General features: G+C 37.6%; 1 long non-coding RNA gene across 1 annotated transcript in view; it reads left to right on the top strand.

The window, feature by feature from the left end:
• LOC126913480 (uncharacterized) overlaps window positions 1–24639 on the top strand; it is a 33215-nt gene that overhangs the window by 2873 nt on the left and 5703 nt on the right. The window contains exons 2-3 of the long non-coding RNA XR_007708859.1: window positions 11050–11102; window positions 14360–14436. This is a non-coding gene — a long non-coding RNA (uncharacterized LOC126913480). The remainder of the gene's footprint in view (window positions 1–11049; window positions 11103–14359; window positions 14437–24639) is intronic.

Genomic DNA, 24639 nt, shown 5'->3' with positions numbered 1-24639 from the left:
TCTTAAAAAAAGGATTGTTTTTGGTTGTGTTATCACACCTGTCTTGACTCAAAGCAATTTATTTATTTTTTTAAACCACAAATTTATGGTCCCTGATACAAATACACCCACCAATGCCTTTCTTGAAACAATCCTCATTACTACAGAAAGGATCAGCTGTTTGAAAGTGTCATTTCACAAGTCATTAGAATTCCTGAGAGGAAATGGAAATGATATTAGGTGGAAATGTCTGTCATAGTAAATAAAGAGAAAGATAGAGTAGAATAGTGAATAGAACCTTGCATTAGAACACTGGCACGGAATCAAAAGAGCAGCATCAGAGTTTAGTATATATTTAAATCAGCCAGTGAAGACCAAGTACTCCTCAGATATATATTAAGTCTGGGGAAAATCCAGTATTTTTCAACTCTAAACTATCACCTGCTTTTAGTAAACAAAAGGACAGAAAAAAGGCCTGTAACAGCAATATAGTAGACTGGAACGTGGTATGTCGTAAAGCAGATAAAAACAACACCCCAGTTTTCTTTTTTTTGTTATTTACCACATTGTTTGTTGGTGCTGTAAAAACAGGCAGCAAGCAGAGCTTCCCACTAGGTGACACTACGGCACTACTTTTTTCACAGAGCAGCATTTAATATAGAGCAAGGACACACTGTGAGCAAATCTCATGTTGTGAAGCTACTTGGGAAACAGCAAATAGCTCACAAGGTGCCACTTTCCCAGCAGGGTGTATAAATACCAGATTTTTTGTGCCAGCCTTAAACTACCATGTATATTTTAGAGAGGATCTTTGTGTGGCCATTTGTTTGGAACAGAACTGAGCAATGGCAAAACCATGCCCCTTTAAAAGTTTTACTTTCCCCCACCAAACTTTTAAAATAGGAAAAGAAAACGTGTATATTAACACGAATGACACTTGTAGTGCCCCATGGTACCAGCTGTGCTAACAGGCCATTTTGGGAAAAGGGAGTTAAGTAGTTGCTTGGGTAGCTCCTATAGGAAGTTCAACTTGTGACCATTGAATATATCTCTAGGAATCTGGATGTACATATACGTGATCCAAAATTATCTGTAGGGTGTAATGGAAACAAAAGGCAAGCTAGTAAAGGGGAAAAAAAATGTAACCCAAAACCACACAGGTCATGTAATCCTAGCTGCTAGTGAATTCAGGATCATTTGCAAGTTCTAGCGTTTGAAATGGGTAGTATTTTACAACAGGTTTTGGTCTGTTAGAAGTTGTTGGATAATGTTCCAAGTACTTTCAAGTACTTTACAAGGGTCAAGAAGTTTAGAGGAAATGTATAATTTGGTTTAGTGTACAGACCAAAAGAGAAATCAGGGTACATCTGTTTGAATGTTTGAATGGTATAATGACTTACATGACCTGTGTGGTTTTGGGTTACGTTTTTTTTCCTTTTACTAGCTTGCCTTTTGTTTCTATTGCACCCTATAGACAATTTTGGATCATGTATAATTTTGAAGGTTATATAAAAGTGGTGTGAATTATCTGGACTGACGGGCAGAGGGATCAAAGGAATTATGAATGTGATCACAAGCTGAATCCTAGTAAGATGTGAATGCAGTATCAGTGTGCTGGCATTTTTGCTACTTAATGCAGTTTTCAGCTGACACACCTGAGGAGATTTCTATGGACTTAATTAGCTGAAGAGATGAGCTCGTGAGTTCCATTATTGTAACAGAAGTATGTTGCAAATTACAGAAGAAAATGTTCTGAGATATAATAATAACCCAATGAAATACACGATATAGTCTGTAGGCAAGTCTACAAAAATACTTTTATGCTGCACAAAACCAGTGTTAATTACTTTAGTCATATGTTTTAAAAGAAAATATTGAAAGTTCATTATAAAATTTAATCTGTTATCCATAAAGTTTGAAAAAAAAAAAGACATCAATTCAGACATCAAATTAAGACAGAATTCCCTCCCAAATAAAATATCATTGGCATGATTTGCTATACCATGGCTACAAAAATCATGAGACAATAAGTTTATTTGTGGTGAGTGATTCCCAGATTTTTTCTGCCACATACCCTTTTGGCATCCAACTGCACTACCAGTTTTGTTTCCTTCCCTTGGCCAACTGCAGCCATGAGTGTGGTTCTCTTGCCAACTGACCAGATATTCCCTGCTCCACCAACAAGTCTCAGCCTTTTACTTTAAGGAGATGAGGAAGGCTCAAGAGCAGCACAAGATTTCTCCTGCAGCTACTGCTCTTTCTTCTTTCTCCTCCAGTTAGAGCATGGTCATCTTCTCTTGGCCCCGCAGGGACAGGTGTTGCTGTATGGCTGGTGCCCACTGTTCTGCCAATTTCTGTTTCTTGTCACCCAAAAGTGTGACTTCAGGTTTAAATGGCAAACCTCCATGAACGATTCTAGTAACCAGTGGACTAGGGGCTTTGTGATTAGGAATTGCATCTCAAGTAGCCATCTTTAGGTGAAGAGAATAAAAGGAAACTATGACCTAAGTATTAACCAAAAGCTTGCATGCCCCAAACCAAAACTTCCCAAAAAGCCTTTAAAAGATTATTCTTTATATATTTTTTTTCTATTTAGATCTTCAGTTTGTACTACTTCCGACCCATAATTTGAACGTTGAATGCTGGTAATACTGTCATGTGGCCATATGCAGCTTCCTGGAATCCTGACAGACACAGCAAGGGAAGCACTGCAAGTTTTTTAGCTAGGAGAAAAAAAAAAAAGGTCTAATAATGCCAGATACATTTAGTGTGCTACAGGTGGCCTTTCCTAGAAGTACATACCATGGCGAATTTCTGTTGGTACCTCACGTCATGTACTACACATCTCTTTAAATTATCTCACACGGTCCAGAGGGTTCCTTTTTATATACAGACCTCCCTCTTAGAGGTGAACTTTAAAAGCGCACAAGGATGAAAGTCGCAGAATTTATCAAATGGTGAAAGAGCCCTAATTTATAATAACTAGGGTGGCAATAAAAAAGCGTAATAATGCCTTCAATTAAATGAAATGGAGATCACTCATCTTTTTAGGTGAAACCTGTTTGAAATTTTGAGCTGCCTGAAACGAAAAGAGACCTCTAATTGAATTTGTGCGGGTGAGGAGACAAAAGACACCTCCAGTAGATGTTTTGTTAATAGAGTGTGGTAATTGGCATCCAGCTGTTAAGGTACAGTGTCTTGCCATCTTCCCTTTTCCTCTTTGTTCTGCTAATTCCAGAAGGTTTTACACGTTTCCCTGTCTGCTGCTTGGAAATATGGTATTAGTAACTGTAGCGAAATTTTTTAGGCCTGCATGTGAATAATTTCCCTTTTTGAAAAACCAAAACCAAACCCCAAATCCTCGTCAGAAAGTGGCCGTAGTGAGCAAAGTGAAGAAGAAAAATGAAAGGCCCTAAAACAGTAATAAAGGCTGAAGTTGAAGTCTCATTGTTTTTCCAATAAACATAAAGCAAACATATTTATTTTTAATAATAAGAGTAATAAAATTTTTGTTATTCTATGCCAATTATGGTTTCAGGCTGTGATCTCGTCTGATTTCATAAGCTCCAAACTCTGGTACTGCCAGGATATGTTGTATTGATCTCCCTTGAGTCAATGTTTTGTAATGGTTTAGGGCATAAGGCCACCTGAGGTGCTAAATTTCACATAATACTGAGGCCCTATTTGGTCTTTAACCATTTCAGGGTTCGTATATTCAGTCTGTAAAAAATGGAGGAAAAAAATCTCTTTTGTTTCACAGCGTTATATTGGTATGTTGCCACTGCTGTCTTGGAACTCTGAAAATAAGGATGAAGTTTCAGGTAACTCTCCAGATATTCCAAATGTGATGGTTCTTGTCCATCAGGTGTCCACTCAGGATGAGCAGACCTCAGTTTGACTATTAGCATTTTCTTTGTTTCTGAAAAATCAACCAGCAGTTTCAGATGAAGGAGAAAATCTGGATTGCTTCTGGAAAAGATGAGTAAATGGGATATCAAAGCAGTCACAGGTCACTGCAGTTTAGTTTTAAATTGAAAAGTCATTAAAGAGTAGCGCGTTGTCAGAAAAATAATTTTTTTTGCTTTTTGGAAAAGATGTTATATTTATATGTAATCCAAATACTCCTTGATTAAAAAGCTTCACAGTACCATAATAAGCCATACTGCATTTTACTCACGAGGAGAAGCCTTATGTAAGGCACTGGAGAGGGACTTAGAAGGTCCTTGTTCTAGTCCCATATCTGCGATATCTGAATTTTAGCGTAACACCTACATTGTTTATGATTCTGAGCTTTGCCTCAGTTTTCTTTCTGCAAAATAGTCATTATCTTCTTTCATTTCATCTACTTAGCCTGTAGGCTGTTTGGAATGGGGACTTCTTATTTTATTACTAAATGCATATATCATGCCTGGCACAATCAGAGCTAATGTGGTTTGGATAAGTAGATATATATTTAAAGCTACTGTTTAAAAAAATATATTGTAAAGTGCTGCTGTTAAATTGGAGTGCTGCCAGTTAAGGTTATCTGTGTCTGGTCATAGAAAAAATGTTTTGCAATGAAAGCTATAAATTTTCTTTAACAGAAACAAATTAATTTACCACAGGCTTCTAACTTCAGCTCCTGACATGCCTTTGACAGTGAAGTATCCTAGTTATTTGTTATTTGTAGAGGCCAAGCTACAAAATCCATGTGAGCTTCTGAAATTACGGAGGTGCAATCAATCCCAAAATAAGGAAGTGGAAGAAAAGGACAGCAAAACTTTGTTCTGAACAGTCTTTATCTGGCAGGGGATTTTGAACATATTCCAACTTTGTGACAGGGCAATTGTAGAGCACTAGGACTGTACAATAATAGAGGAAAGTTTTAGTCTTTTTTCCTTGTATGGTTGACTTAGTAATTATATTTTCCCACCATTGTGCCCATGTTTTATAAAATCCAATTAAATTAAAAACAGGTTGATTCCCAATATAGACATTATCACAATGCTAGCGTTGAACCATTTTATTCTCAGGCTAGTCCCTGATTAGTACAGATGGAAAAATAATGGAACTATGGTATCTATGTGGCAAGTTATTTTTAAAAATGATTTCTTCAACATCTCTTTTTATTTGGTTATGACACTCTGTAGGACACTCTGTAGAACTTTCTCCTTAGCCAATCTCTATTTAAATTCAATTTTAGATCAGAATCAGAACTGTGAGGTGTTTGATTTCTGATTTTACTGGTTAAGTGAAATTTTACCTCTGTGCACTGAGCGTAGAGTCCAAAGGAAAATACTTGCTTTATGGCTAAAGTGTCTCTGAAATCTGCTAAGACCCACTAGATGGCTTTACACATTTGCAGAGTAAGCTGTTATTTCTGAGATTGCAACTCAGATATGTTGTTGGAAAAATAATACGGTGATGTGATGTGATGTGGCTTCTTTTTATTTGGCACATTTGTCATAACTATCATTTTTCTGTAGCAGCCCAACATAAGAATTTAAAAACAGCGGTCTCATTTTCAAACTCTCGACAGCCTCTCAGACACCTGCGTTTTGGAGCTATATCTGACTAACAGGCTGAATTTTAAAAGACAAAAGAAGGAACCTGACAAAATTTTTTTGATGATGATAATAAAAATATTAGGAAATAGGAACTTGAAATTCCCAAAACATTCAGTCTTAAAAAGGGCCACATTTGTTTTGTACTGCTCACAGAAACCCTGTGTAGTAAGATAGCAAGTAAAAGACAGGTTTTTACAGGTTTTTACTTTTTTTCTTTATCCTGATGCATTCAATTTTTATCCTAATTTTGAAAAGTTGTCACCAGGCATGAGATTATCTTAAAAAGAACTGAATCTCCTGCTAGATCCACATTTTCAAGGAAATTTATGAAACCCAACCTATGGAACCTTATTTTAATATAGTTCTGAGTACACAGTTCATTACTGTCACTGACACACTCAGATTTAGCTTCACTTAAATGTCAGAAAATATTATTCAGGTGCAGAAGACACCAAAGATCACAGCTAACTGATATATTGAATCTTAATTAGAAAGGGGACCATATAAAACTCCGAAGCTTCTATGTACTAAGAAGACAACCCTGACATTCTCTGTTTGGCTCTAAGCATTTGTTGCTGACTTTGATCTCCAGCGATAATCTCTAAAGAGTTGTGATCCTGGCTTGCTTAAAAATTGGTTTTACTTTCAAACTTTGTCTGTTAAGTCTTTATTACCAAATAACTCTGGAGGGAGTACAACCTCCAAAAGGCACTTTATGTTCCTTTATGAGAGTTTGAGATGAGACAGCAACATTACATAAGGCAAAGCTTGTTTCTTCTCTGCAACTTAGTCCGTGTGAAGTACATACTGCACACTGAAACTGTATCCTGCTTTCTTTAACAATTGGCAGGTTTTGTGCGGGCCCCATTATGTTTAGAAAATATCACAGCATCATTTAAAAAGATATGTAATAAACAAATAGTTGTGAAACGTTGGAATGCATTATCCTTTGCTTGAGGTAAGACCACAGTCCACATCCTAGTAACCAGGCTCATCTGTCTGCTGGACAAAAAAAGCTTTTTCTCCTAGCTTTTCTTCTTTGATACTTGTCCTTGGCAGGATTATTTCTAATTAAATTGTTCCTTTTCCTAATCGTAGAAGGGGCACACAGAGGGAACAACTAGACTTGTTGCTCATGCATCTGAACTGAGGCTAATAGAATGCAATCTCTCTTGCTGAAGCTGTACCTAAATTTAAATTTTTAAGTCCACTGTCACGGCCAATTACGTGATTTCCCTTTGATATATGAAGACATTATGGGAGCTATCTGTGAATGACTCTGCATCAAGCTACAAATTGTTTGGGTTTTTATTATGGTAAAGTTTATGAATTTACAGTGTGACCTTGAAAATACTCAAGGCACTCAGAACTCTGAGATGAGTTTAGCTTGTATGTGAGACAGACATGTTAAATGTTATCCCGTACTTGTGTTGTAATTTAATTGGCACCATATCACCTGTGTTATTAAAAAAAAATATCGGAATACCAGGATCTGTTTCTTTCATGGAGACACTTCAGGTATTATGAAAACCACAGCTGAAATCTTGTATCAGAGAAGTTGGATAATATGCTCGTGCTCATATTTAAACGTGAACAAAACAACTCTGTGCTCATTTTGTCATTTGTACCTGGAATAAGTAAAAAGCATTGCTGGTCTTTACAAGGCAGGTATCTACCCAAACCAATGAACTGGTATACCGGTGTGCATGAAGTGCTGCAGAAAAAATGCCCCAGGGAACCTTTCTAAATCTTTGCACAAAGACCCTGTTGGCATACATTCTGTTTTGAAGTGTTCAGTTGTGTTAGGACAAATGCGATTAACATTTGTTGGATGCTGAAAATGATTCTTGGAGAGGAAAAGATCAACTTACCCCCTTGTAAAGGTTTTTTTTTTTTAAATTTATTTAATAGTTTGGTGGGCTGTAGCATGCAAAAGTTTATCATGATGCAGGAATAAGTGTAGGAGATTTTAGTGCTGAATTGTCACTTTTATGCAGAATGGAGATAATAAAAACTTGTAATTTTCAGTCTGTAAGAAGTTCTGAATTGTAATGTTTTGTTTCCATTTCAAGACAGGAAGCCATGCACTTTTAAAAGCAAGTTCTTAATGCAGTGTTTTTTAAATTGACACATTGCTGACAGAAGTTGTCTATGATAAGGCAACAATTTTTTCAAGGACTGCTTTGCTATGTAAGACTTCATTCGGGAGCATTCTGGGCACTTTTAGATATGTAACTACACATTCTCTGCTCTTTGAGAAGCAAAGTAATACCGTTGTCACAAAATGTGCAGGACATTATGAATACTGTTAGTTTTACTTCTAAGGTTTAGTAACCTGGTTGCAAATAGTCTTTTTACCTTAGATGATTTATCACCCCCATTTTGGAGTGTAAACACTATTCAGTGACCAAATTCCTCTATTTTCATTGGCATTTTTTCAACATTTGCAGTAAAAACATGTGGGAGTGTAAATCTTGGATCATGACCCCACTCTGGTAGGTCTGCTCTGGAACAGAAAGAAAATAGATATTGTCCCAGAACTCATAATCTTTTTTGTGAAATTGTGCTGTGCTCTGGCATCAGTTTGATAGAGCAGGGTCAGTCGTACTGTTCCTGTTACAGCTTAGCTGGATTTATAGGTTATCAGCTTTTGTCTGGGCTCAGTTTTTTGTCTGTAAATCCTGCTGAAAACAGCTACCCCCTAGTTCATCTGATACACTGTCGTGTGTAGCTGTTCTGTAACTTGGATGTTTGTTATGGTCTGAGTAAAGGTGGTGCAGCAAGTAGCAGTAAGTACTGAGGATTTATATTTCGGTCAGGTCAGAGTGAACATAGACTGAATAATCCAAAGGCCTCTAGAGAAATCTAACATAACTGTTAATGACTTACAGAAGGCTTCATTAATTGTTTTCCAGTTAACTAATTCCAGGAGATTTTGAAAGAAGATAAGAAATCAGGCTCTGTGTATTTGGAGACCTCAGCCATCTCCATTGGCAGGGGAAGGGACAAGCAGGGAAGATAACAAGAGAAGTGAATTAGTTCTTGATAAGAAAATGAAATTGTACGATAAATACTTGTGGTTTTGCATCTCCGTGTCAGTATTATAGCTCGGTAGTTTGACTTGGTAGTGTGTGAACTCTGTTTTCTCTAGAATATTCTAAGAAAAACCAAAACAAGCTCATTTTAGCTATGCTGAAACTTACTCTGTTGGAGTCTACACCTCCAAAGTGAAGTATTTCTATATGTGGAAAAAAGCTGAAAACCATTACAACAAATTATTAGTGGGAAGGGAGCGTCATTAAGAGGGGTACGCATATGAGATAACAATAAAGAAGAGAAAGACACAAGTACCTGGAAGAAAAAGCTGGGAACATGTTTGACATGGAGCTGATAGTCCAAATCTGAGAACAGCCCAGAGAGCACATGTAGTAACTCCCTAATCTTGCTCTGTTGAAATGTCTTAAGTTAAAAAATAAAATAAAATACAGCCATTGATGGATACAGCACCACCAGATGACTAAGAGGGTGAAGAGCAGATGAGCAACAGGAGGAAGTCTGGTGTATTCTCCACCTCTTTGGAGTTTGAAAACATCAGCCAAATAAACAGTCTTTTGAATTTTAGTCTGAAAGTCCCTTCGTGTCCTGTATGTGGTATTCTGTGCCATCAACCAGCTGCAAAGTGTCCTCCAGCAGAAATTGTGGCTCTTAACACCTTATGGAACTTGATGCTGTTGTCCTTACTGCTGGGTTTGACTACTCCCTGTTACTATTATTTATTTTTATTTTTACCTGGCTTACTTTTCTGCCACTAGCTGAACAGAATGAGCTCACAGAGGAGTTAGAAACACACCCGAGCCAGTGCCAGTACAATATTTAACGTTCTTCAATTCACTGACTTCCCTAGAACGAGTGGTTGCATCAGCTGTAGAGTGCCCCATTTATGTCTCTCTCTTAACTGTTGTCTCTGCACTTCTTTTTCACACTGACAACAAAATGGTACAGTGCTTTAAAATTAACCACATCAGCCTGCAAGGCTGTAGTCTTGTAAATCACAAGCAGAGAGTTGGCCATCAGATCTGTTACAATTGTGGAGGTAAACCCACACTTTCCTAGTGAAAACACGTCTTTCTTAATATAGGCGTTGTCTGCTCTAAGATGTTTTGACAGGTGTTAGTATGTAGCAACAAACTTTTTCTGTGGAGCACTCGGTACTGGTAAAAAGTACTCAGTCCTAATTTAGAAATGCTTGTCACTTAGCCATTTTTGTGAGTTTTATCTATGGGCTATTTCACAGTCGATGATCTCGTGGGAAAAGCCTGTGGGTTCTAAACAATGCGTGGCTTTCCTTTCCTGCATTGCTCCTGTCAGGCCATCAAACCAAATAATTTCCAAATCCCTTTGACTGATGTGTCAGAAATTGCAGCACATTCAGTAGGCCAGCATATAGCTTTGAGACATAAGGAAATGTAATGTTTAATGTGCCCTCTTCTGGTTCTCATTGATTAATATTAGGGGAATGGAAACATCATTTGTTCAACTTGTGTGCAGGAAATGTGATCTGGCACATCCAAGTGGCTCTCAGGTGGTAGGTGCTAATAAATAATTACACAAGAGTTGCATTAACTTCATTTTACTTTGTTTAAGGAATGGTTTAAAATGTAAATAGTTGGTCAGCTGGCTTGCAAGGAAGAGGTAATGTAGAGCATTTAAAAATACATTACACTTAGAAAGCCATAGAAACATGGCTTTTCATTACAGGCTTTGCTCTTTTTTATTATTTTATTAATCTCTAATTTCTCTGTCTTATTCTGTCTATATTTATGTAAGAGGTCACTTGCTCGTAGTCTGTGACTGCCAATTCTTCTGTTCAAGAGTAGATTATTGACCATTTTCTAGCATTTTTATTGTTATAAGGCTTTTTTGTGAGTTTGCTGTTGGTGAAGCCATTCAAAAATTATTTGCGTAGGATTGGCTAAAGCCCGTAAGTCACATGCTATTTTAGCTTTTTATCTTACTGAATTCAGGAGGCAAAAGTGACATAGTAATGAAAAGTCAGAAAGGGGAGAAGTAGATCAATATATTGCTAAATTCTTATTGAAATTCTCATGCTTAGAGTGTTCTGGGCAGTTTTATTTCTGCTTAACATTTGCTGAGTAAAAGTCATTGCCCTAGAGATGCAAGATTTATTGACACACAGAGATGAAAATGATTAGCTAAAAGGTTTCTGCATGAAGAGAATCAAAATCAGCTGAAACACTACAGGGTGGCTCATATGCAGGAGGCAGAGCTATTTCAAATAAGTTATTAATGCTCAAAGCTGAAAGCTGAGCATGTTGGTGTTACACCAACTATTTATTCTTTGGTTCCTTCACGGGGACCCTAAGCTTCTGAAAAAAATCTTTCATTTATGTATATGTAAGTTTATATATTCTATACACACACACCGCTTGTTAAAGTTTATAAAAGCATTGTTGTCTTTTCATAGATTTATTTTCTAATTAAGTACGTGTTTGTTTATTTGCAGTTTCCAGCTTTTCAAAAATTGACTTTTTGGAATGATCCTACAGCCTGACACAGGTAAAGCTCTATGGCAGTATATTCTCATTCATTAGGAATCACGCTCAGTCATTTTTCATTTAATTTCATATGCCACAAGCTAGGTATATTGGTGCACTGTTTTTAGCTTTATAAACACGTGAAAGATGTTGGCATGATTTGGCTCACAGTGCATGCGAGCCCTCCAGAAATAGTAGGCAGAGCTTCTGCTTTTTGGCCTATTGGAGAGTGGGTTGTGTCTTCAGATGTGACTTTCCCTTGACTTTGTAGAGGCAGAGGATAGCAAAGCCTGGTAAGCATAACTGTCCAGACCAGGTTGAAGTACAGTGTGATTTGGTGCTCCCGAAGTCAAATGTAGGGAACAATTCGTTAACTAGGTGTTGTTCAAAAAAATTTACCAATCTTACTACTTCTGCTTACAATTTGTGTCACAACACTTGCAGTGATAAATTGTGGTAGGCCACATCTTTGCTTCCTTCATCCTGTTACTGAATGGACAGACATCCTTGCAGGTAGCCCTGAAGGAAATCTGTGGCACTCTAGAAGAACACACCCTAGCTTTCCAACACGAATGTTCTGTGTGTGCTTTGTCTCATCATAGAGACTCTGATAAACACAGAATGTGCCCAGAAGGTGCTCGAAACCGTGCTGGTGTTCAGTAGAATCCTGATGGTCCTCAGAATCAGAACTGGGGTTCAGAAAGGAGATGTCTTATTGTTCAGCTTGTCTTGAACGGAGGATAGGGCTTTATACATCTTACTGTTTCTCTGTCCTAAATCTGGAATGCTCCAATCAAAACCTACCCAATCAAAAAGATTAAATACAACCCACAATTCAGAGAAAATAAGATGATAGATTACTGAACACAAGACAAAGCTGGTAGTATTGAATAATTATGTATATTGTTGCAGGAAGTGTTGTATGATATTTAATTCTAAGTTTCATGCAGGTTTTAAAGCTCTGAGCAGGTTTTATTTTCAAATAGAAATGATTAAATATAATTTTTCAATACTTTTACATGATTAATGTAACAAGCTGATCTTTTTTTGAGTACATCATAAATACCATCCACATTGGTATGCTGTATATGGAGAGTTTTATTGCTGTAGCACTTTATGAAATTATTCTTTGGGAAATTATAGATAGTCAATGAATAATTCAAGGGAAAGAATAAAACAAAATCTAATAAACTCTGCGTATGATTGAACTTTGACATTATTACAGTAATGTCTATATACAAACCTCACTGTTAGTCTGGAAAAAGGATTCAAGTAGAGCTTGATTTTTATAAGAGATGTTTTCACTCTTAGCTTGTCTGAGAAGAAAAGTGACAATTGTTTTCTAATTGCTAACCTGAACACCAATCATACTTGCTTCTGTTTCCAAAGAAGTAAAGAGTAAAAGATATAAAAGATAAACTGTTGAGGAAATACTGGATTTTTGCCACAGGTTCTAATCACTATAACAATTTCTGGGAGTCTGAAAGTAGTCCTGTAAATCAGAAAATGAAAACCCTTGTCTTACAGGACTATAAAAATTCTGCCAGGCACAAAAAAAAAAAAAATCAGAGCAACAGTCATGGCAGCAAGTAGAGAATGGCCCAGCTGGAATGAGAAAAAGGGGTGGTATCACTGCTAAAAGCAACTTCTCTCCCTTTGCCACTTTGGAGGAAGTGAAGGGCTGAAGCAGGGGTGGCTAAGACAGGTGGCTGATGGGGTAATGGGAGGAATGGTTTGGCTTTGACTGAGCTGGAAAGACCTGTGTCAAGTAGCAAGAGACTGAGGAGGTACCATATTTGTGGGTTTTTTTAGTGTACAGCTGCATCATGCATGTCCATGCTAAATTACCGGGCTATGAAAAATAGTTATAAACCCTCCAAGATGTGCTTTAGGCTGATATGTTCGAGTCCCTGGCACTACCAACTTGAATAGCTCCTTCCAGGGAGGCTGGGAAACTAGAAATGGTACAGAAGTACAGCCATAAGCCTAGGAATGGCTTTTGTTCACTTTTACAATCTAACAGCCATAAAGGGAAAGGGAGCAGGGCAAGAGAGGGCCATTTCTTCCTCCAGTGAGTTGCAGGCTAGTTAGCACCAGACTCCTGGTCGGAATTACCATTGGGATTTTGCTCTCTCTCCCTCCTGCATACCTGCACAGGTGTCCTGAAAAGACTAACCTCCTAGCTTCGTACAGAGGACTTACAAATGCCTGCAGTATGTTCATGTTATGCAAGCACCGACTCTGGACACAGAGCTAGGCAAAAGCATCATCATTTCACTGATCCTTGAGCCTGGGAAAGGGACAGCGTCAAAATCAAGCGCCCCCCTTTGTATTCTCACTTGCCTGGAAAAACCATGAGTGCTTCTTTGGAATTGCCTCCTGGGTCGTTACAAAACTTGAGGTTGTTTAATTTTAGTTTATTTTCATGACTAATCACAGCTTCACAAGTATGGAAATATGTAGGTGCCTGGAAATTTGTAAGTGTAGGGGAATTGGCTTCCACTGAATTCTGTTCTTTCTCTTGTTCAGTTTTTCTTTTGAATTAATGTTTATTTCACAAAACTGAGGGAATTGTTACGATTATTTTACAAGGACCTGATCTATATGTAAATGAAATGCAGTGAAATAGGAAAAAGGAACTAATTTGCTATTAGAAGCCAAGAATAAGTTACTTTGGCTAAAGCTTCTACGTAAATGTTATTTCATATATCAGACCTACTTCCCTCCTGTCTTAATGAATTCTTGGGTTGTAAATTTGTGAAAGGCAAGATGATTAGGAACACCATTATTTTAAGCATGGTCACCTTCTATGTTACCAGAATACTTCCAGTTACGAGAAGTCTAACATGAGTCTGCCTTATTTTTAAGGAATCTAGGGAAACAATTGTTGTCCTTGTGGTCAATGAGTGATGACTGGATGTTTGGAGACTTCTCTCTGCAACAAAAAAATTGGATTATTGTCTAGTCTGGACCTTCCTTTGTCTGCAGAGAAGTACATAGTCCTTCTTAAAGAATCTTTAACAGTTTTTCCACTGTGTTGGGATAAGTGGCAAGAAACTGAACAGAGAGTATTCAAGAGGCAATACCGCATTTGGATTTGTGTCAGTTAAAAAGAGGAAAGCTTCCTGGGATTATGTCAAATTCAGTGGCATTGATAGCAGGTTTGAGTAAAGATATTAAATGTATTTTTAATATAAAAATGAGGTATGCATGGATCAAGGTCTGGACTAATTGAGAATACCATGCATAATTAATTTGTTTCCATCCTGTTTTTTCCAGTTCATAGGAGGGAAACTTAGGCAGAGAAATGACAGGAGTTACTTTGTGGTGTACCTACTTATCAGGAAACAACGAATGTAAGTTTTTTTTGTCTGATCATTTAGTGTGTCATTTCTCAGTGTAAAAGTTACTTGTATAGTGAGAGAAAGATGCAAATACTTACTAGGCACCTCTCTTAAAATGTTTAAATGTGCTCTTCAAATGATGTTGGCTGTTCTCTCTTAACGCTAGTGAGCTACGATCGGTCAGATAAAAGTTACTGTCATCAGCTGAAGATATGGGTTTTAAAGTGCAACTATTTTTTATTTCACTTTATTTTGCTTGCAAGGGTTTAACTTTGATAAACTGCTGATAAACTTGGTGTTATGGAGACTCGTTTCTTTGGTTGTAATATAAGGAACCTGTGGCTTTTCTGTTAAAAGCAAATCTGTTTTTATGTGACTTCCTTTGATACTTGCAGTATGTACAACACGCAGTGGGATCAGTTATCAAAAAGGTGACTCTCTAATGCAAGCTAAAGGCTGAAATGATGAATTCCACATCTGTTAAATAGACTTAATTTCTGGTGACATTATAAACTGAAAAGGGCAACAAGCTCCTTTTTCATCACATGCAGATCTCTCCAAAACAGATTGAAATTTAGAATGTGTTCAGAATTGAAGGTAAAACATGCTCTAGTCACTGCTGAGTGATCAGAAGAATGCAAGTTACCCTGTTAGGGTAATACTTCCTGACTCTTCAGGACACATTTCTGCTCAGAGTATTTTCTAAGATCTTGCTGGTTTGGGTTTTACAATGTTGAAGATGGGCTCCTGGAGCACATGCTTGGTATCAGTAACTTTGTGTGGTAACATGAATTATATGTCATCTGACCAAAGTCTCATGTTTTGGCATGCTAATCCACTGCCTGTCCGAGCAATATGAACATGAAAAGCAACTATTAATTACAAGTTGTTATTAAAGGACATAGTCAGAATCTGATTCCCCCATCTCATGACCTGCTTTGGAATTACTGCTGGTGTAAAATTTAAGGGAAACGTTGGCAAGTCATAACTGACCTCATTAACTTTTTGTACATCTGTGTCTAGGGTACAAGAAAAATTTGCAGAATCAAGTTTGAAATGCATTCTTTTTTTAAGGATGCTGCACAATGAAATATCTGCAAGTTTGATACATTCTGTAATAATCGCTTTGAAACAGCATTTTTAGTTTCTGTTCATGGAAATCTGACACAACTGTTTCACAGATACTTTTTTTACTTTGTTTCACTCCCAAACCCTTTTCTCTCCAAGGAAGTGATGCTGGATTTGGGGTTTCTTTATTTCTGCTTTTCTGATGAATGTGTTACAGAACACGTGTAATCTTTTTCTGTTCTTTTAATTGTGTATGAAAAAGAGATATATTCCACCGTTGCAGCTAAAATGAATTTGGAAAATAGTTTTTCTAGCCGATTATTATTATATGAATTTCTAAACTGTAGCCCACGTGCTATTGGTTAAAATACTTTGCCATGGATAGACTTCCAAGTCTCTGGTTTAGTGATGTATTCAGAGAGATCATGATTGCTCAAAAGCTTTCTACCAAAAAATATTGTTATGGTATAGTCTTAGGCTCTTTGTTTATCTTGTGGTTTATATAATTTGCACCAACTCTGTTTGAAATTTTCAGAGAAGTTTTTTCTTATCCGAAAAGAAACTGTTTTTCCTAAAAGCCAGGTCTAGAGGCTGAACTGCTGGAAATTAACAATAACAAGGTAGCGTCGGTGGAAAAAAACTGCTATCTTCTTCAGTGCATTCATCTCAACTGCTACTGTTTCTCTGAACTCAGGGGGCCACAGGTCAGGAAAACATGGTCATAAAGGCACCACACAATTGTCTTTCCAGAATTACATAACTGAGAACCATAACAAGAATCTGCAGAATAAATATTCTTTTTAATACACTTCTACCAAGTAAATGCACATTGCAAAGTCATGGCCAAGAAAAGGATAGAAAAAGAGAGCTCTACTTCTAGTAAAGACTAATATTTTCCAGCATTGTTATATTTTAGTTTCTCCCACTTCCTCTCAAAATTTTTCTTCTGAATTACAGCAGAACTCTGCGTCCTCCTAATTCTCTTTGTAAATATAATCACTGATTAGCACTCAGTGAGGTGCAATTTACCCTTGATACATGTAGCGAAGGGCTCAGCCATGGGCCCGGTATTGCTCTCATATAAAAACGACTTCATGCAGCCTCAAAGACTGCAGCAATCACATTCCAACATTTTGAAAACAAAGACCCAGCAAAATTCTAATATGACTTAGAGGAATGTGTTGAGATCTTTGTACCTTTTGAGAGTGGAAATATAGTAAAGACAAAAATGGGGAAATTTGAGGGGTCAAATCCTCACCGTGCTACTACTTTGATTCTGCATTTTCCATAGGAATTTTTTTCTTCTGTTGTTTTGTTTTTACTCTAAAGGATATTAGTTCTGTCTTTCACCTTATACTTGTGCCTTATAGATTTTAATTAAAAACCCTTTTCCAAGAATGGAAGAGAAATTCTGAGTATGCATTTTTAATGAAATGCTTATTTTTATGAAATATTTATACTTTTTCATTCTAATCTACTTTTTTTCCGTATCATTTTGGGACAGCAGGTTCTTAAAGGGCATTTGTTTTGTATTTTCAGTGAAAGTTTGATGTTATTTGATGTAAATAGCTTCTGACAACCTAAGGATTTAGGTTTAAGGATTTGGTTCTGTGGAACCAAAGCAAAGGTAAATCATGTGTTGTCTGAGAAACTTTCTCCGTTGAGAACATCAGACTTCCTCCAACTCAGGCAAAACTGCAGAGGCTTGAGTTCTTATTCAGTCCTCACGTTGGCCAGTTCTTGTCCAACTTAGTGCCAGAACTAAAATCTTCAGCTGGGAGATAGCTCTCAAATTATCATAAAATGCACTGCTTTCTTTTCTCATCGTATCACATCAGGGCAGTGCAAACATCAGTGCCATTTCATGAACTGTGATGGTAGCTCATTGGTTCCAGGCAATAACTTTTTACTTAGCTCTACTATACAAAGATTAATATTAGCATGATCACTTCATCTGATTATTATTTTTTAAGCTGTCCCAGTTTTATGGACGCTGTATGAATAAATTGTATTTGTTCTTCTTCTTTCCCTTGCAAGCACAGTTCCCTAATATTAAATCTTCCAACATCCTGCGTCCTTTCTATCAGGGTGTGCTGTTGCTGGGCAACACCAGATTTGCTCTTTAAAATTATCCAGGTTTCTTTAGCCAGCTTTGTGAGTTGGTGCAACAGGGAAGCAGTAATGTCTTAATGCTTTAAAAATATACATCTTTTTTATTCAAATTATTTATTAATATTTCTTGTATTTGGGCCATTGTGCATGGGTATGTGTCTGTATGTTTAAAAATAATAGTTTCACATAATTTGTTTAATTCTGCTATGTGGATGTTCGTAATTATGTAACTGTCCTTGTATAACATGCATTAACTCCTTGTACATAGGTGAAACAAGAGAGAAACATTATAACATACGTGTATGTAGGAAAATTTTATTAGAAAGGTTTTAAATTTCTTTTTCTTCCTGAAGTATCTGTGTTGCTGTTTTGTGAATGCTATTTGAGTGCAGATTCTTTGTACTGGGGCTTCAAGACAATTCACCCTTCTCCTTAACCTTGCTCATCCTCAACTTCCAGATATCATAAAAGTTGACAAAATATTTCTTCTGACCTTAAGACTGAGTACCATAGGAATCATTTTCCTGTAGATTAAGTGCTATTAACTATTTCAGCATAGGTTGCAATTTTAAGCCTAGGCTGTAGGACTTTGTAAATCCCAAATGTTTTATTCTTCAATGTCAATTTTGAATGACAGTAGAAGAACTTTCACTTGCAATATTTCCTTTATTGAACGGATCCTGTGAATAATACGGTCATACTCTAGCCAGGTAATAAAACGTATGTGTAAGATTAGCACATAAATTCAATGGGACTCCATTGACCTTTTGATTCAATAAGGTATATTTAAACTTTGACGCTCTAAGCTCACAATATGGAAGTATCTTTAACATCCCTGGACTTCAGTATTTCTATAGAATGAAGCATATGTGAAAAAGGAAACTCTTCTTAACTGGATCTAAGTTTTTATAGGATTTAGCACTGCAGACTTGTTGCTGCACCACCGTGGCAGAGAGAGCGTTAAAGGGAGTGTTTACATTGATTGTAACTGGAGCAGGGTCAAAGGCACTTCAATGGTAATATTTGCTAATTTTAGTAGAACAAATGATTGTGTCACTTTGAAAATGACTTTTAGTCAATATGAGATTATGGGTTATCCTTTGCTATTGAATCCTTTGCTCTGTTTCTGTTGAAAGCAGGATTCTATTGATTTTGAAGGAGCAAACAAGGGATCTTTCTGGCTATTAGAAGGATATTTCTGTTGCTCACTGCTGTTTGCAGTAGCCAGCTTTGTTGATGATGGCTTACAGCTGATTGACCACTGGCAGTTTCTCATTTATTTAGTTGGGAAAGAGGTGCATGTGCTGCAACCAAAGCCAGTGGTTTCTGCGCTGTTCCTTTTCTAGGCCGTCAAAATAACAAAGCATGCGATATAAAGTCATTGGAATTGAATAACCTCGTCAGTGTATTTTCTTATGGATCAGCTTTTTGTCACTTGCTCGGGCCATGTAGTTAGTAATGGCTTCATTTTGTTGGAAAAAAGCTAGGAATCCTCACATGTAAGAAAATGGAAAGTTAATACAAATGGCTTTCTCAACTAGCCATCTCTTGAGACTGTGCCAAATCTGTCAAGCATCACCTGCCACAAGCCTCATGCACCATAAGGCGCATGGCTTGGCTCTGTCCCTGTGCCTTTGTGCAGCCAGATTTGTATCACAGCCAACACCGAGACCACTCTGTGGTTCTGTGCGGCAGGTCGGGTCTGCTTGACCTGACTCAGGACTTGCATCTGGCTTGTGGGGTTGCAGAACAGGAGAGAGGCTGGAGTTTTGCTTACGTAGTGGAAGCTCACGCTCCATAAATCCCCAGTGAAAATTACAAACCTCAGCTACCGCACAGGGCTGTGAGTGCCCTTCTCCTGTTGCAAGACTTGGGAGATGCTTTGAGAGAGACGAGTCTTGGGCTGTCTGCCGTGTTTGCACATTGGTAGAGAGCCATATACCAGGAGCCGAGTCTTCCCTGTCTTCTGCAAAAAGTGGTGTTAGCACGAGTTTGAACTGTTAGTACAAGGAGTGCATAGAACAAACTCTTGGCAGTAAGCTTGTTCATGGAGCTGCACTGTCAGGCACAGAAAGGGAAGGACTGGGCTGCAGCTTCGTACTTGCTTGCAGCTGATTTCCAGCTCCTTGGTACTCAGTGGAGCAATATCTCCAGCCCCAGCACTTCATCCTCAGCTGCATATATCCATATATCTACTCTTCTTCAGTGGTAGCACTTTTAGAGCTATGCAGTGGGTTGGGTCAGGGAGCTAATTTGACTAAAAATGAATATTCTTTTTTTTTTTTTTTGCTGGGTTAGTTTACAGTTGTACCAGTTCCCTTTTCAGACTCACTGTGCAACCCTGGGAGAGCTACAGCCAGCGTTAGAGAGGCAATGAAAATGAGTAGTTTCATAGAGAGGGGAATTTGGAAGTACCCCGTTTCACTGGCAGACTGGATTTATGCTGGATTAAAGCAGCTGTGTAACCATGGCCACAGATCTCGTAGGATAGCTAAAGGGTTTTACAGTTGCTCTCTGTGCTTTTCTGCAAAGCTTGTAAATACTTGCTTTGCAAAGGAGGAGTACCGCAAGAACCTGGTGTGTGAACTTCTGGAGGTTTATGGGACTTTTCCATTGTTTGTGTGATAAAAGGGGGAGTTCTGGGGAAATATCTTCATACAAACCAACAGCATAGTCACCAGCTGAATGCGTAAGTGGAAGAATCTTGCCTATTCTCCATCACAGCTTCCTTCTTAGAGACTTTCTTTTTGTGTGCTCAAGTCAAACTGAAGATTAGAGATCAGTTTTAAATTAAAAGGAGAAAATATTCAACCCCCAGATGATGAAAAGAAGGAACTGGAATACACAGTGCTTGAATGCACCTGCAGAACACAGGGCACTAGAAGAAATGCCTTGGCAGTCATTGCAGAGGAGACAAGGAAGAAGAGCACAGCAAATAATGATCAGAAAATGTTGATTACCACATTTTTAAAGCTGTGAGAGCCCCTTGAAAATGTTGACCCAAGCAATGATTACACCTATGAGAAACAAAAGGTAATTACTTAGGAGTTAATAAATCCAAGCAGGAAGACAAAAAGTGTATCAGGGGAAGGTGTTAAAATGATGTGCAAAGGATGAAAGGATATTTAAAATCCAGATGTTCCTTTATGAATTTATGGAAAATGAGCCTGCTTTTGAATAGCACTTTGAAAGCTCCCCAAGGAGAAAAAAATGCATTTTTAAATTCTGTATTTCTAATATAGTTGGGAGAAGTCTTATTAATCAGGTCTCAGAAGGATCCCCTCTCAACGCATCTTTGTATTTCTCTTTAAGAATCTCATTCCCAGTGATGTTTGCAAAAAAACTTGGCTGCAGTTAGGTTGCTGGTTACTTACACTACAATTTATGGTGTTAACAGGTAGTATCTGTATCTGCTTGCTTGCCTCACCATGGTCTGCTTGTGGTTACTTGTATTTACCTGTCTCCTGCTCTGTTTGCATGGATGGTAACCACTCTCTGAACAGAGATAATTTCTCGATTCTGTGTTGCTACATACATCATGTGCCTGGGTCCTAGCCCTTGGCTGAGGATCCTGCTTAGTGTCACAACAAGGATGATGCCATTCAAATACCAGTAAACTTTGCCATGCTTCAAAGCCTTCTGATCTCTAACCCGTGCCCATTATTGTGAATTTCTGCTGCCATTTCTGGGCTAAGCTTGTCTCCTTTGGACTCCTGACCCTCACTGACTGAACTTATTAAACTGAGTGGCAGTAATTCCAGTAAGCTGAACAGCCAGTTGGAGAGGAGAAATAGACTAAAAAGCGCCATAAAGACTAAAACGGCAAAAATCAAATGAAAATCACTCAATGTTTATTACTGAAAAAAGATAAATGATTTTTAAGTCAATCTTGTTATAAGATACTAAACATGAACAAATGTTACATGCTTTGCTAAATCATGGCAGGGTGAAAAAAAAAAAAAGGAGCCTAAGTCCACGTAGTGGACCTAAGAAGTGAGATTGGCCATCTTCTTTAAGATGAAAGACAAACTTCAGTACACCCTCTAGTTTGTAGAAAACTATTTACAAGCCAACTTGCATTTAGTTTCATTCTTACTAAAGCATTGAAGGCACTTGCGTATGGCCAAAATCTCAGTGAACACCTTTCAAAAGCCATCAGTTTTCTTGGTGTCAGTTGTTTACATTTTCACATTATCACCCTACAAAGTCTTGAAGAAAGACCATGGCCAGTAAATTAGCCATTTTGGAAGAGTTAACTGGGAATGGAGCAAATGTTTTTTGATAAATGAGGCTGTTGTTCTTTACTCAGTTGTTAAAGGGATTCGAAGCTTTGGGCATACAACCTTCAATAGGTCAGAAGAGTAGGTCATTAGGTTCGTGTGGTGTACTTCAACTGTTATGAAATAAAATTGCATCCACTCAGCTAAGTGAACTTATGCTTAACTTAAATCATACTGCAAAGCATTCAACAGAACATTTTGTTCAATTACATTAAACTGAAGCAAGCAAAAGTCATAGTGATGAAAGTTTTTTCTTTTAAATTATATGCTTGATATTTCAGAATCTTTAATTTCAGTTTTTGAAAGTCACAAGTAGCTATCAATGCTGCACATCATTATCTAAAACAAACACTTCATGATTTCCCTGAGCACATCCTGGAAATAATGATCAGTTGCTGCCTACAGAAGATAACAAACAACAAATATTATGCTGTAGAAAGAATGAAATTTTGCACTGAAGCACTTATCCTATGCCTCTTTTAATTTACACATTATTCAGATGGCATCTAAAAGAATATTTGTTTATACACCAAAAGTTAAACTCATTAAAAGGCGCCACCACACAGACAACTCAGATGTATATTTATTTTCCAAAATCTCATTAGCTCAGGTACTTTTTCTACGTTTCTTTTCATAATAATGAAGCACACACAGAGATTCTTTCTGCTAACACTGAACAAGGAATATTTTAAAACAAGGCAAACAGTTCTTATAGATAAGGAAAACTTAGGATAAATGTGTTCTGCCTCCTCTTCTGCGTTTGCTTTAGCAGGCTGCCTAGGACTCCCTTCAGTGCCTTGCATGCTCCCGTTCTTCGGATGTAAGTACAACTTGAACATGTTGTAAAAGTGTACATTATTAGGACTTGGAGGGGAGCATGGGAAACAATAACAAAGGCTTCAAAGTATAAAGTTATCCTTGTGTTCGTTCCATCTTCGTGTGGAAGGTTTTGGGGGTTTAATTCAAAATGGCAGTAGATCACAGACAGGCAGGTTGAAATTTGTCAGTTGTGTTACTTCTCCCAGCATCACCTTTTCATCACCCTGCTGGGGCTGTGTTATTTAGAGTATGCCAGTCATGCTCCCTTCATAAAGTGAGAGGGAGTTTAACCTGTATGAAAAGATTAAATTTGTTTGGTTACTGCATGTTCTGTGGTCCTGGTAGAGTAGATGGTGGATAGAGTTCCTAGCACATGAGGCGCATGATTTTAAAAACACGCAGAGGATGGAAGTTGCATGGAAGAGAGAGTTTTCCCGGACCTGACTTTTCACCCACTGTCTCAGTGGCAAAATTCCCTTAGTAGAATTGGGCCTCAGATTTCCAAGTTACTTATTCTTCTTAAGTACTTTTTAAAAACATCATACGGATCCATTAGTGATTGAAAAAATGTATGGTCTTTTCATATTTGACTTATCTAAATGCCTTAGCCTGTCCTCAAAAGGTTCTCATTTTTCAAAGTTGTTTCAAACTGGAATGACATTTTGAATTCCTCCTAGTATGAGTAATCAGGCTGGAGCCCGGCAAGTATTTGTCTGTTACATTGCAAAATAAATAAATAAATAAAGGGTGCAACTTCCAAGTTTTTTTTTTCTCATTTCCTCCTCCTGAAAGATTCTGTAATTTAATACAAAGAACAACATCAGTGACGAAAAAAGTTAAATCTGTCCTATCTCTTCACTCTTAGGGACTTGGTAATGTGATGGTAATATTTATTCTTTGGCTTCTTGAATTCTCTGCAGAATCACCTTCATGTTCTTTTATGATAGTCTTTTGAACAGATGGTCAGAATGGAGATGTTTAATGGAAATGTGTGATTAATACCCAGGTCCACCCAAAATGTCCTGGAAAAAAATCTATTGTCTGTAACTGTGATTAAAATCTCTCTATAAGTTCTGTAGCAAGATTGCCAACCTCTTTCTAGCTCAGTTTCCATTACAGGGGAAGAGCAGTGAATTAAGTAATGGGAATTACACTTATTTATTTTAATTACTGTAATAACATGTAAGAGCATTATTTAATAAGCACACGGGTGAATTCAGCGGTAAGGCTCGAAGACTAATGAAAACATTAACTTTATCATCTTCCTAGAATGGGCATTTTCATATTCCAAGAATACTTAGTCAGGACCATTATGGCAGTTTATGGTTCTTTTTTCCCAAGGAAAGTACCTCTTGCTGACATCACTTTCTGAAAGATATGGAAAAAGCCATGTCATTATGTGAAATGAATGTTCTTTATTGTGACCACACCAGCATGTGTGCAGATGTGATACAAGTACACTTTAGATAGTGAATAGTACAAGGCATCAGCATATTAACAGATGAGAGCACTGATATATGCCCAGGAAAAGGCTCTTTCTCCTCTGGATTTTACTCCCTACTAGAATGAGTGGCTATGGCTTTACAAAGAGCATCAGCCTGTAATAAGGACTTAGTGCGCAGGGCTCATGACCTTTGCTTTAAGAGATGTTATTGAATTTCTTTTGAGTGATGAAGTATTCACTGCTGAGCAACAATCCTGAGCATGATGATAAAATACTGTAAACGCCTAGCAGGAGAGGTGCGTCTCTGAAGGTGGTATTTTTTACAGCTGAAGTACGTTATGCTAAAATACTCCCAGCTGGCCTAATTAAAAGTGGGAAGCACAGTGAATGCCAACTTTGCCATCTTCATGTTCTCCTGCTCTTAACCTATACGATGTGCATTTATGCATCAATAAAGTCCATTAAGGACCACATAACTTCAAGATAAATGAC

The sequence above is a fragment of the Cygnus atratus genome, chromosome 14 (genome assembly GCF_013377495.2).
Source record: "Cygnus atratus isolate AKBS03 ecotype Queensland, Australia chromosome 14, CAtr_DNAZoo_HiC_assembly, whole genome shotgun sequence".
In the NCBI taxonomy this organism is placed as follows: Eukaryota; Metazoa; Chordata; class Aves; order Anseriformes; family Anatidae; genus Cygnus; species Cygnus atratus.
The sequence above is the reverse complement of the archived record's forward strand: the minus strand, read 5'-3'. Positions and strand labels throughout refer to the sequence as shown.